Raw genomic sequence first — 15,434 nt, forward strand, 5'->3', positions numbered from 1 at the left:
AAAACAATATGTGTACTACTGTTTAATGAGAAACTGTTTGTTCTGTAAACCTCCACCTGAAGTACAATAATAAAAAAAAATGTTTCAACTTAGGGTATTTAAAAAAAAAAGTTTCTCCTCCCTAAACAATTTTTTTTCCTGAAGCTGAATTTGAAGGAGAAAAGGGAAATCTACAAGCCAAGAAAATCAGTCTTCATCATCGTCGTCTTCCCTGACATAAGACACTGGCGTCTCCACCTTGAAGCCACTGTACTGAGATCCATTGGAGCTCATGGCCAACATCTCTTCTGCTCCATTGGTCAAGTCACTGGCAGAAAGCCTTGTCATTTGAAGTTGAACGTGATGATGCGACAAATACACCGCTGATTGATCCCTGAGCCATTTCTGTCACATAAGGTTCCAGAGCTTTAGGTACCAAACTTCTTGCCATTTTAAGGTCTTCAGCTGAACAGCTTCCTGATTCTAGTCCACAAGCCATTCCCATTTGCTTTAATACTTCTATGTCATCATGGATTTCAACCGTGTTGTCAAAATTAAACAGATACTCAAATTTGTCATTAGACATACTGAACTCCATCACAGTCTTCTTGCTGGTGTTCACAATGATAAACGGTAGGTGGATGATGGAGTTGGAGGGAGGTGAGTGGTTGGCTTGCTACTCTGCCTGACAGTTTCTCTGCACCAGATTCTTCAAGGCAATTTGCTGTAGAATAAGTTCTTTAAGTTGAGATCTCAAGTCTTCTCTGTCCCTCTACCTCTAAATTCTGACATTCCTGAGCCAAGTTAGTAGGCAGACTGATCCATTTGATTTCTTTCTTCTCCTTAGAGATGATGTTCATGGCCATTAAGACACTTAAGGCATCGCAGACTTGTCATCTTATATTCTTCTGGCCAAAAGCTGATACATGTGGTAAAATATGGTTATCAGCAGCACTGAACTCTGCAACCAATTCATCTGCCACTTTGTTATATGAAATGGTTCCTTTCTTCTGAACCTTCTCACAAACCTTCATTGAAAAATGCCTCAGATCCTTGCCATTCTCTCCTTTTCTGTTGTGTTTCCCACAGACCAAGGTGAGGAGTATGAAGCCTGGTTCTGTGATACAAAATGTATGTTAGGGGTGTGTGGACTTCCTATCAGGACAGTATTTGGCACTGCAGGTCTCTGAAGTGTACCAATTACCACTTGCTGTGCAATGCTGACATCGGACTGTCCAAGAGTTTTTGGCAGGAGTTGTTTTCCAAGTGTATTTACTGTAGAAGAATGAACAGCTACTAATGATACCACACTATAAAAAGAAGCCAAAAACCAAACCAGCTGCCATCAAGTTGACTCTGACTCACGGCAACCCCATTTGTGTCAGAGTAGAACTGTCCTCCATAGTTTTCAATGGCTGACTTTTTGGAAGTAGATCGCCGAGCCTTTCTTCCAAGGTGCTTCTGGGTAGATTCAAACCGCCAACTTTTTGGTTAGCAGCCAAGTGCTTAACCATCTGCACCATCCAAGAACTCCTAAGACTTTTATAAAGCTTTTCCAGGACTAAGATTCTGGTCTATAAAGACCTTTAGTTCTCCACTGGCTTCAATTAGACCGGCATCCTTTGCCATGTTACCAGATCCGTGAAATCAATTCTATAAATGTTCACCCTCCAGAGGAGAAACGATTTTTACTTTGTACCGGAGCGTCCAGCCGGCATGATGTGCCGGCTGCACAGTGGCATGACGCCACAAGCAGCCCCATAGAGACTGGCCCTCCTACCATTTTCTTGACATTGCCTTTTTTCCTGATTCAGCATTCACTTGGTTGCTATAAACCTCTGATTGTTTACCAGAGTTCTGACGAAGTTAGGTATGACAGTTTCTACTTTTTTTTGATATTTCTTTCGGGGACAGGTGCATGGAGCTTCTTATTCCACCATCTTGTTAACATCACTCCCCTCTGGAAGACTTAACTAGTTAAGCTAAACTATTGTTTGGTTTTAAGAAGACTTCAGAGGATATTCTTGGTTTAAAGTTTAAAGATTATCTTCAGGGCAATAGTTGTAGAGGTTCATCCAGCTTCCATGGCTCCAGAAAGTCTGGAGTCCATGAGAATTTTAAATTCTGTTCTGCATTTCCTCCCTTTAGATTAGGATTCTTCTATGGAATCTCTGACCAAAATGTTCAGTAATTGTAGCCAGGCACCATCCAGTTCTAGTCTCATAGCAAAGCAGGCAGTTGTTTATGGAGGCAATTAGTCACACATTCCATATCCTCCTTCTATTCCTCAATCTCCTTCTTCCTCTGTTCCTTCAGGCGAATGGAGACCAGTTGTTGTAACTTAAATGGCTGCTTTCAAGCTTTTAAGACCCCAGGAACTATGTAATGAACTAGGAGGTAGAACAGATGTACTAAACCTAAACACGTTATTAGGCCAAATAACTGGGATATCCCATGAAACCATGATCCTTAACCGCCAAATCGAGGAACCAAATCCCATGACGTGTTTGGCTGTACATAAGCAGCCTCAGTAGCTACTCTTTTTTTTGTCATTGTTGTAAATGTCTATCACACAACTATTGCCAATTCAACTTTTTTTTTACAGATGCACAACTTATTTACAGCACTTAAAATAATCAGCTGTGCAACTCTACCCTTAATCAACGTGATTTTTCCATCATGGTAAACCAAAACGCAGTACTCCATAAGCACTAACACTCCTTTTCCTCTTCCCTCCTGCCCCTGGTAACCACTAATAAACTTTGGTCTCTATACATCTGCCTTTTCTCGTCTTTTTATATGGGAGGTCATAAAATATTCGTTCTTTTGTGACTGACTTATTTCATTCAGCATAATGTCTTCCAGCTCCATCCATATTATAGCATGTATCAAGACTTCATTTCTCCTACTGGTTGAGTAGTATTCCATTGTACGTATCTACCACATTTTGTTTATCTATTCATCTGCTGAATGGCATTTAGGTTGTTTCTACCTTTTAGCTACTGTAAATAGTGCTGCAATGAACATTGGTGTATAAGCCTCTGTTTGAGTCTCTGCTTTCAAGTCTTTTGGGTATAAACATAAAACCCATACAACTTTACAAAGAATGAACTTTAATGTATGTAAACTAAAAAAAAAAAAGAAAACAAAAACAAAAAACCCACATCAACCAAGATGTTGGCAGATCCTAGGATGGAATGCAGACTGTGACAAATGAATATAACTATATTACAAATGTATGTACATAACTGCACTGAAGGGGTGAGGTTAAAAAAAAAAGGAGATTGTCTAAGTAACTTTTAAGAAGAATGTTTTGACTGGAAATTATAAGGCAAAAGACAAAAGTAACTGTATCCGAACACAGCACTCTGGTTGGAAAATTTGTTTCTCATGGGGGAACAGGTTAATAATTCTGAAAACTGTTTTACACATACACTGGGGTAAAACAAGTTTGTAAATAGATGGTAGATGATTGGAGCCAGGCTTCTTACTGTTGGACTGGGAAGTTACAAATAAGCAAAGAAGGGGGGCTAGAATAAACCATGTGGTACTGGATTAGATTAGGAGACATAGGTACGAACTCATGCTTAGCTTAATATATATGCACACTTTGCTAGGTATAGAAATAATTACAGATAGGTGTGTATATGTAGCTTAGTATATATACATATTAGTTATTACATATGCCTGTATGTAATATACATATTACCCAGCTCTGTCTGCTGAGAAGACCTTGTCGTTGTTAGTTGCCATCGGGTCGATTCTGACTCATGGCAAGTCCACGTGTGCAGAGTAGAACCACTCCATAGGGTTTTCAAGGCTGTGACCTTTCAAAAGTAGGCTTGTCTTCCGAGGTGCCTCTTGGTGCCAACCTTTTGGCTAGTAGTTGATTGCTTAACCATTTGCACCAGCCACGGACTCCTTGAAAACGACTAAAAGCAATAATATCTCAGTAGCAATGAGTATACCAGTGCCTAGATCTTGGTTTCTAAGTACCATTCTCCAATAAAAAAGAACCAGGTTCCCTGAAGAAATGGCTGATTCTAAGGCTGGGACAGGGAAAATACAAGATGAGCCTGGAGCACCTTGTTGTGCCAGAAATTTTAAAAAGTGCTCAAGAAACAAAAGGATGGAGGTTCGTAAATGGGACAAAGGAGCCAATCTGAACGAGTTCCCAATGGTCAAAGCTGGAATAATTTGAAAAGCACAATTATAAAGTATTGGATTATAACCCAAAGTATAAAATAAATATATATCAGTCCATACTGATTAAATAAGTGATTAAATAAATTTAAAAATGAGGGAGAACATACAAATCTTTTTTATAGACTATTACCAAATACATGTAACTACTGTCTCCTCCAGGAGGAGGAGCTTAATCCTTCTCCCACACTCACTCCTTGATTGCGCACTAGGCTTAGTGACCCACTTCTAATGAATGGCATAGGGAATGGGAAAAAAACAGTAACTTTACAATGGAAAAACCTCACAAATACTACCTTAACTAAAGGTTATAACCACCAGTGATGTCTTGTGGTTATGACCTCCCTAATATGATGTGATGAGAAGGTTACTTCATCTCCATTGTATTCTTTCCTAAAACCTATAATCCCAGTCTAATCATGAGATAAATACCAGACAAACACATACTGGGGGACATTCTACAGTGTAGCTGGCCAGTACTCTTCAAGATTGTCAAGATAGTGAAAAACAAGGAAAGACTGAGAAACTGTCACAGACCAGAGGAGATTGGGGAGACATGACACTAAATGTAATGTGGTACCTTGGATTGGATCCTGGCACAAAAAGGAGACACTGATGGAAAAACTGGTAAAATCCCAATATAGTCTGGAGTTTAGTTAATATCAGTGTACCAATGTTGGCTTCTTAGTTTTGATAAATGTACTATAGTAATGTAAGATGTTAACCATGGGAGAAAATGAAACTGGATGTGAGGTATACAGGAATTCTCTGTGTTATCTTTGCAACTTTCCTGTATGTCTAAAGTTATGCTAAAGTAAAAAGTTTATTGAAAACCTCATAAGGCTAAATGTAGGTGGACCGCTAGGATTTTAGATGATAAAAAAAATGGTTTTCAGTAATACTGAGTAAAGTTCCCTAAGTATTCCATACAAACAGAAATTTACATAAAAATGGAGGTTAAATGGAAATAAGGACTTTTGAATACTAAGAAATATCTGAAATGATTACTATACTATGTTTGGTTATATAAGTATCTTATCTAGAGTTCTTTTTAAAAATGGAATATGTTTTCTTATATCAGGGCTCATATGGGTTGTAGTTTGAAGGCTAGACCAGATTAGATCCCTGAAGATTCTGTCCATCTCTTAAGGCTATGAAACAAAGCAAATTCAATTTAATTTTGTTTTGGCCCCATTTACCCATTAAACCAAAAAAACCAAACCCACTGCCATCAAGTCAATTCCAACTGATAGTGACCCAAAGGACAGCACAGAACTTCCCTACAGGGTTTCCAAGGAGCTGCTGGTGTATTTGAACTGCTGACCTTTTGGTTAGGAGCCACAGGTCTTAACCACTGCACCATGAGGGCATTATTTCCATTTCTTTCCTTTTTTTAGAACAAAAACTGTAAACTATCACATTAACAACTTTTTATATTGATTACATATTGAAGTGATAATATTTTTAATATATTGGGTTAAATTAAAGCATTACTACAACTAATTTTAGGAGGCAAAGCCAAGATGGCAGCTTAGTCATACACACCATAAAGTCCCCCTACACCAAAGACCCCCAAAAAACAAGTCAAACAGAGGCAGATAACAATCCAGGAACCCTGAACATCAAAAAGAATGTCTAAGAACTGAACCAAACACCGACTGGAAGCAATAAGAAAAGCAGCGAGAGGAGTAAAATAAAACAGCAGAGCTCACCAGCCATCCTGGCCTGCCATGACTAACTTAGGACAAAGCCAGCAGCAACCTTGGGTAAAGAAAACAGCAAGGTAACTTCATGACTTTCCCAAAAGGAACAGAGAACCTCTACAGACACACACAGAAAGAAGCAGAGAAATGGAGGGTGCCAGATCCAGAACCGGAGATACTCAGGAGCAGTGGCCCTTGACCTCAGGGACAGAGGAGCAAGACAGAGTGAACATCCACCCACTGTTCCTTCCCCCTCATCCCTGCCCAGGAGGAGGTGGAGGTACAGTGACTGTGTGAATGTCCACCCACCACGCCCCCCTACCACCCACACCCCTCCAACCAGTGAGAGGTGATGAGCACACCCCCACCTGCCCACCATATTGGCTGCTCCACCTGTACAGAAAGCACAATTCCCTGCTCTTAAGCCACCGAACCAAAGACAGACGGAGGCCAAAGCCCAAACAACCCACCCTCAGCTGCTCTGCAAGATCAGTAAACAGAGACCCAAGCACCCACAGCTACCCAACACTCCACTCACCCAAAGACAGGTAGGGAGTGCTACAGCACGGCCAGTCCAGTGACCAGAGCACCACTCCAGCCACATCTGCCAGGAATCACCAAAACAACACAAAAAAACAGGACTCAGCAAACAATTATACAAATAAATACAGTAACTTCTTAATGTCCCAGAGACAACAGACAATAGCAAACCACCTAAAGAAGCAGGGCAAGATGGCCCCAGCAAGTGACCATATAAAGAACCAGAAATCTCCCTGAGGAAGAAAAGATAATGGAGCTTTCTGATGAGGATTTCAAAAGGTTTACCTGTAGGGTCCTCAAAGGAATCAAGGAAAACAAGACAAAACACTAGAAGAATTCAGGAAAACAGTACAAAAACAAAATGACAAAGCAGACAATACAGAAACAGCAACTAGAAATCCAGAAGTTTAGCAATAAAACTGGAGAAATTGACAACTCAATGGAAAGTCACAGGAGTAGAAATGAAACAATGGAAGACAGGATCAGTGGAATAGAAGACCAATCCCTTGACACTAATCTGTGCAAGGATCAAAAAAAAAAAATTAAGAAAACCTAAGAGGTATGTGCAACACCATCAAGAGGAACAACTTACATGTGATTGGAATCCCAGAAAGGGAGATGTCAACAAAGAGCACAGAGAGAATTGTTACAGAAAACTTCCCTAATATCATGAAAGACGAGAAGATAACCATACAAGAAGCACAACGAACTCCATGAAGGACAGATCCCAATAGAACATTGAGACATATCATAATCAAACTTTCCAAAACCAAAGCCAAAAAAGAATCCGGAAAACAGCTGAGGAAAAACAAAAGATCACCTACATAGGGGCATTGATAAGACTAAATTCCAATTACTAGGCAGAAACCATGCAGGCAAGAAGGCTATGGGATAATATATATAAAACCTTGAAAGAAAAAAACTGCCAACCAAAAATTATATATCCAGTAAAATTCTCCCTCAAATATGATGGTGAAATTAGGACATTTCCAGATAAACAAACCTTAAGGAATTTGTAACAACGAGACCAACTTTACAAGAAATAATATGAGGAGGCCTTTGGACACAAAACTAACAAAACACCAAACACAACCTGAGATTAAAACACATGACAACACCAGACAGATATCAACCCAGATAAATAACTCTAAAAATAAAGCTAAAAGACAGAAAACAGGGAACCAGAGACGTCAATCTGTAACTGATGACCACTTCAAAACATAAAGGGGGAATAAGGAGTATAGCTTTAGAACTTCCATATGGAGAGGAAGTCGAGACGATATCAAGAAATAAATTACCACTTTAAACTTAGGAAGGTAAAGGTAAATTTCAGGGTAACCACAAATAAAGTCAACAAACCCACTCATCAAAATACAAAAGAATAAAATACAGATTCAGTATACATAAAACTAAAAACTACAAAGGAAATGAAAAGATAAGCCACAATAAAAAAACTCAGCACAGAAAGTTAAGCAAAATGAAGAAACCATCAACACCACCAAAAAAAACATAAGAAAATGACAGCAATAAACTCATACCTATTGATAATCACACTGAAGGCAAATGGCCTAAATAAACCATGAAAGAGATGGGCAGTGGCAGAGTGGATAAAAAAAAATATGACCCATCAATATGCTATCTACAAGAGACACACTTTAGTCACAAAGATATAGATAAACTAAAACTTAAAGGATGGAAAAAGACATAATCAAACAAACAACAACCAAAAAAAGCAGAAGTGGAAATATTAATCTCTGATAAAATAGATTTTAAAGCAAAATCTACTATAAAAGACAAGGAAAGACTTTATATAATGATTAAAGGGTCAATCCACCAAGAGGACATAACCATAATAAATATACATGCACCCAACGACAGAGCTCCAAAATACATAAACATAAACTCAAACAACACTGAAAAGAGAAACAGACACTTCCACAATAATACTAGGAGAGTTTAAGATACCACTCTCAGTGAAGGACAGAACAACTAGCAAGAAACTCAACAAAGACACAGAAGATTTAAATACCACAATCAACCAACTGGACCTAATAGACACATACAGAGTACATCACCCAACAGTGTCAAGTACACATTCTTCTCCAATGCTCATGGATAATTCACCAGAACAGACCACATTATACACCACAAAGCAAGCCTCAACAAATTCAAAAACATCGAAATAATACAAAGCATTTTCTCTGATTACAATGCTATAAAAGTAGAAATCAGTAACAGGAAGAGCAAGGGAAGAAGTCTAATAAATGGAAACTAAATAACACTATGCTTAAAAACTACTGGGTAATAGAAGAAATCAAAGATGAAATTAAAAAATTCCTAGAATGAAATGAGAATGAAAACACAACATACCAAAACCTTTGGGACAGAACAAAAGCAGTGCTCAGAGGTCAATTTATAGCAATAAAAGCGCACATCAAAAAAGAAGGGACAAAAATCAATATATTAACCCTACAACCCAAACAATTAAAAGAAAGCAGCAAGAGAAGCCCACAGTTGCGAGAAGAAACGAAATAATAAAAATTAGAGCAGAAATAAATGAAACAGAGAACAGAAAAACAACAGAAAGAATCAAGACTAAAAGCTGGTTTTTTGAAAGGATTAATAATGACGACAAACCACTGGCCAATATAACAAAACAAAAACAGGAGAAGATGCAAATAGCTTGAACAAGAAATGAGATGGGTGACATTACAAAAGAACCAACGGAAATAAAAAGGATCACAACAGAATAATACAAACAACTGTACACCAACAAATGTGAAAACCCAGGGGAAATGGACAAATTGCTAGAAACACACTGTCTTAGTCATCCAGTGCTGCTACAACAGAAATACCACAAGTGGATGGCTTTAACAAAGAGAAATTTATTTATTCACAATCAAGTAGGCTAAAAGTCCAAATTCAGGGTGTCAGCTCCAGGGGAAGGCTTTCTCTCTCTCGGCCTTCTCATCAGTGTTCCCCCGGACTAGGAGCTTCTTGGCGCAGGGACCCTGGTCCAAAGGATGCCCTCTGCTCGCGGCACTGCTTTCTTGATGGTATGAGGTCCCCCTGTCTCACTGCTCACTTCTGTCTTTTATATCTCAAGAGATTGCCTCAGGACACAAACCAGTCTTGTACATCAGGTCCTGCCTTACTAACACAACTGCCACCCATCCTCCCTCATTAACATCATAGAGGCAGGTTTACAACATACAGGAAAATCACACAGTACCAGGAATCATGGCCTAGCTAAATTGATACACACATTTTTTGGGGGACATAATTCAAACCATGACACACACCATCTACCTAAACTAACACAAACTGAGGTAGAAAATCTGAACAGACCTGTAACAAAAGAAGAAACCGAAAAGGTCATAAAAAAAACTCCCAACAGAAAAAGTCCTGGTCCAGATGGCTTCACTGGAGAATTCTACCAAACGTTCAGGGAAGAGTTGACCTCAATTCTATTCAAACTATTCCAGAACATAAAAAAGGAAGGAATACTCCCAAATTCATAACCCTAATACCAAAGCCAGGCAAGGATACCACTAAAAAAGAAAACTATAGACCAATATCCCTCATGAATATAGACACAAAAATTCTCAACAAAATTCTAGCTAATAGAATACGACAGTATATAAAAAAAAAATCACAACCAAGTGGGATTCATATCTGGCATGCAAGGTTGGTTCATTAGAAAATCAATCAATGTAATCCACCACATAAATAAAAGAATCACATGATCCTATCAATCGATACAGAAAAGGCATCTGATAACGTCCAACGCTCATTCCTGATTAAAAAAAACTCTCAGCAAAATAGGAATAGAAGGGAAATTTCTCAACATAATAAAGGGAATTTATACAAAACCAACAGCCAACATTATCCTCAATGCAGAAAATCTGAAGAAAGCATTCCCCCTGAGAACCGGAACCAGAAAAGAATGCCCTTTATCACCACTCTGATTCAACATTGTATTGGAAGTCCTAGTGAGAGCAATAAGGCAATAAAAGGGAATAAAGGGCATCCACGTTGGTAAGGAAGAAGTAAAACTATCCCTATTCACAGATATGATCCTATACATATAAAATCCCAAAGACTCCACAAGAAGGCTATTGGAACTAACAGAAGCATTCAGCAAAGTGGCAGGATCCAAGATCAACATACAAAATTCAGTTGGATTTCTCCATATCAACAAAGAGACCTATGATAAGGAAATAAGGAAAACAATATCATTTACAATAGCCACCCAAAAGATAGAATACCTAGGAATAAATCTAACCAGGGATGTAAAAGACTTAGAAAGAAAACTACAAACTACTACTGCAAGAAACCACAAGAGACCTACATAAGTAGAAAAACATATGCTCTTGGATAGGAAGACTTAACATTGTGAAAAGGTCAATACTACCCAAAGCTATTTAGATATAATACAATCCCGATACAAATCTCAACAGCATTCATTGAGATGGAAAAACTAATCACCAACTTTCTATGGAAGGAAAAGAGGCCCTGTATAAGTAAAGCTTTATTTAAAAAGAAAACAAAGTAGGAGGCCTCACACTATCTGATCTCAGAACCTACTACAGTCACGGTAGCCATGTTCATTGCAGCATTATTTACAATAGCAAAAAGGTGAAAGCAACCTAAGTGCCCATCAACAGACGAATGGATTAACAAACTGTGGTGTATACACAGAATGGAATACTACACAACGATAAAGAATAATGAAAAATATGTGAAACATCTCACAACATCGATGAATCTGGAGGGCATTATGCTGAGTAAATAAGACAACTGTAAAAAGACAAATATTTTATGAGACCACTATTATAAAGTAACAACAAAAGGTTTACACACAGGAAAAAAAATCTTTGATGGTTACTAGGGATGGGAGGGGGAGTGTCACAGATTGAATTGTATCCCCCCAAAATATGTATCAACTTGGTTAGGCCATGATTCCCAGTATTGTGTGGTTGTCCTCCATTTTGTGATTCATATAATTTTCCTATATGTTGTAAATCCTAATCTCTGCCTGTGGCTGATGAGGCAAGATTGGATTATGCTGAAGAGGATTAGGGTGGGATGTAACCCCTTGCTCAGGTCACATCCCTGATCCAATGTAAAAGGAGTTTCCTTGGGGTGTGGCCTGCACCACCTTTTATCTTACAAGAGATAAAAGGAAAGGGAAGTGAGCAGAAGAGTTGGGGACCTCATGCCACCAAGAAAGAAGCACCGGGAGCAGAGCACTTCCTTTGGACCCGGGGTTCCTGTGCAGAGAAGCTTCTAGTCCAGCAGAAGACTGATGACAGGGAACTTCCTCCAGAGCCGACACAGAGAGAAAGCCTTCCCCTGGAGCTGATGTCCTCAATTCAGACTTCTAGCCTACTAGACTGTGAGAGAATAAATTTCTCTTTGTTAAGGCCACCCACTTGTGGTATTTCTGTTACAGCAGCACTAGATAACCAAGACAGGGAGGGAGGGGAAATTACCAAAGAGATATTAAAAAACCAAAACCACACCCACTGCCAATTCTGACTCGTAGCGACCCTATGGGACAGAGTAGAATCAGGGTTTCCAAAGATATATTAGACATGTGTTAATACTGGTGAAAGGAAAGGCAACATACAATGTGGGAGAAGTCAACACAACATGACCAAGGCAAGAGAGGGCACTGAAAGGAATGCAGGAATAAAGGACAACTCTGGTAACTACTGGAGCCCTGGTGGTGCAGTGGTTAAGAGCTAGGCTACTAACCAAAAGGTCGGCAGTTTGAATTCACTAGCCATTCCTTGGAAACTTTATGGGTCAGTTCTACTCTGTCCTATAGCATTGCCATGAGTCGGAATTGACTCGACGGTAATGGCTTGTTTTGAGTTTATGGTAACTACTATAGCATAGACAATCTTGCAACAATAGAATCAACAAACGATAATATACAAATGGATACATAGATAGATAGATAGATAGATAGATAGATAGATAGATAGATAGATATGCCAAGAGGTGAGGGAGGGGGCAAGGGAGCACACCCACTGTCAGATACAGGTTCGGTGGTGGACACTTCTAAATACATGACTGTAGGTGCTCCTCATGTATTAATACAGACAATACAGCACACAAGTGGCACGTTCAGGGAAACCTCTTAGACATAAATAAACATCTCATGGGATGAAGTTCCCAGGCTCGAAAGCAAAGGACCACAGACTCAGGGGACATTTACATCAATTGGCACAACATAGTTCTTAAAGACGATGTTCTACACCCTACTTTGATGACTAGTATCTGGGGTCTTAAAAGCTTGTGAGTGGCCATCTAAGATACAACTATCGGTCTCTTCTAGTCTGGAGCAAAGGAGAGTGAAAAAAACTAAAGACTCAAGGGAGCAATCAGTCCAAAGGACTAATGAACGACATGAACCACGGCCTACACAACCCTAAGACCAGAAGAACTAGATGGTGCCCGTCTACCACTACCAACCACTCTGATTGGGATTACAGCAGAGGGTCCCAGACAGAGCAGGAGAAAAATATAGATCAAAAGATAAAATACACAAAAAAGACCAGACTTACTGTTCTGATAGAGACTGGAGTTTCTTAGTTATCTACTGCTGCTATAACAGAAATACCACTATTGGATGGCTTCAACAAACAGAAGTTTATTCTCTCAGAGTCTAGTAGGCTACAAGTCCAAATTCAGGGCATCAGCTCCAGGAAGGCTTTCTCTCTGTGTTGGCTCAGCTCTGAAGGAAGGTCCTTGTCATCGATCTTCCCCTGATCTAGGAGCTTCTCAGCGCAGGAACCTCAGGTCCAAAGGACGTGTTCTGCTCCCAGCACTGCTTTCTTGGTGGTATGAGGTCTCCATGTCTATTTGTTCACTCCTCTCTTTTATATCTCAAAAGAGATTGACTCAAGACACAAACTAATCTTGTCGATTGAGTCCTGCCTCATTAACGTAACTGCCGCTAATCCCACCTCATTATCATAGAGGCAGGGTTTACAACACAGAGGAAAATCATATCAGATGACAAAATGGTGGACAATCATACAATACTGGGAATCATGGACTAGCCAAGTTGACACACGTTTTGTGGGGGAGACAATTCAATCCATAACACTGGAGGAACCCTTGAGACTATGGCCCCCGGTCGTCCCTTTTCTAACTCAGAATTGAAGCCACTCCCAGAGTTCACCTTTCAGTCAAAGATTAGGCAGGCCTATAAAACAAACAGTAACACATGTGAGGAACGTGCTTCTTAGATCAATCAAGTATACGGGATCAAATGGGCCACACCTACTCAAAAACAAAGCCAAGAAGGCGGGAAAACTGGACGAATGGAACTGGGGAACCCAGGGTGGAAAGGGAAAGAGGGAGAGTGCTGACACAATGCAGGATTGCAACCAATGCCACGTAACAATCTGTGTATAAACTGTTGAATGAGAAACTAATTTACCCTGTAAACTTTCACCTAAAGCACAATTAAAGAAGAAAAAAAAAAACCTAATTTCACTGGCTTCCTTTTTCTTTGGTAAGCATTATCACCATTTATTTTCAAAAGTTTCCATCACTGTAAACAAAAACTCTGTACCCATTAAGCAATAACTCCCCATTTCACCCTCTCCTCAGCTCCTGTAAGCACTAATCTACTTTCTGTCTCTATGTATTTGCCTATTCTATATAGCTCGTATAAGTGGGATCATACAATATTTGTCCTTTTGTATCTGATATTTCAGTCACTCAGTATGTTTTCAAGGTTCATCCATATTGTAGCATGTATCAGAATTTCATTTTCTTTATGGATGAATAATATTCCATTATATGTATATATCACATTTTGTTTCTCCATCTGTTTATGGACACTGTGTTGTTTCCATCTTTCGGCTATTGTGAATTATACTGCAACTAACAGTGGTGTACAAGTATCTGTTTTAGCCCCTGCTTTTAAGTCTTTGGGTATATACCTAGGAGTGGAATTGCTGAGTCATGTGGTAATTCAATGTTTACCTTTTTGAGGAATTGCTAAGCTGTTTTCCATAGAGGCTCTATCATTTTACATTCCCACCAGTAATGTACAAGAGAGTTCCGATTTCTCCACATCCTTGCCAACACTTGTTATTTTCTGTTTTTCTGATCATAGCCATCCTAGTGGATGTGAAGTGGTATCTCACTGTGGTTTTGATGTGCATTTCCCTAATAACATTGAACATCTTTTCATGTGCTTATTGGCCATGTGTGTATCTTTTTTGGATAAATGTCTATTCTTTGCCCATTTTTTAATTGGGTTGTTCCACTTCTTAAGTGAACCTTAAAACAATTATTTGAAGCTAACAGGAGCAGCAAGTAGAACTAGGAAAACCAGATATCGACAGACAAGTGATACTTTGCTATTCAAAATGGGGCATGAGCTGATGCTCTGACGAAAGCAGCAAAAGGTGATCCTGCTTCAGTTCCAAGATCCAAAAAGGAAGAAAGAATTCACAATGGTCCCACCTGACTCCTTAAGGATTGCCTTCAGCCTCACCTGTGATCAGTGTGCACTTGTCATCTCCACCAATTCCCACGTACCTCTTCTACTTCTCTTCTTCCACAAAGGTTCCTGTGTTCTCCCCACTGACTGGGTTCTCAGCCCTTTTTCAATTCCAGGCATTCGTTCTCCCCATTCTCAACTTTTGCTCCCCCCTCATTATGAAATCTTGATTATAATTGCTGATGAGAAAACACTGATGCTGCCCCATATTTCTTAACTATCAAAATTTCAACAAATATTTACTGAACTATTGTACCCATATAATGTACCAAGGACATGCTGGTTAATAACAGGATTCAGGGTGCATCAAAACTTGAATTTCAGCTCTACTATTATTTGTGTGACCTTGGGTAATTAACTCCTCTGAGCCTCAGATTTATCACCTGCAGAAAGAAGAGTACCTACTTCACAATGCTTTTAGGGAAATGAAATGAGAGTATATTACTTCTCCAAAGTGCTTGATCATAAAAATAACCTGA

General features: G+C 39.2%; 1 protein-coding gene and 1 pseudogene across 1 annotated transcript in view; both read right to left on the reverse strand.

Moving 5' to 3' along the window:
* JADE3 (jade family PHD finger 3) overlaps positions 1 to 15,434 on the reverse strand; it is a 101,701-nt gene that overhangs the window by 84,275 nt on the left and 1,992 nt on the right. The gene's annotated exons all lie outside the window — the stretch shown is intronic.
* On the reverse strand, positions 65 to 1,312 carry LOC105756298 (transcription factor Dp-1 pseudogene; annotated as a pseudogene).

Source organism: Trichechus manatus, unplaced genomic scaffold, assembly GCF_000243295.1.
Source record: "Trichechus manatus latirostris isolate Lorelei unplaced genomic scaffold, TriManLat1.0 scaffold00046, whole genome shotgun sequence".
In the NCBI taxonomy this organism is placed as follows: Eukaryota; Metazoa; Chordata; class Mammalia; order Sirenia; family Trichechidae; genus Trichechus; species Trichechus manatus.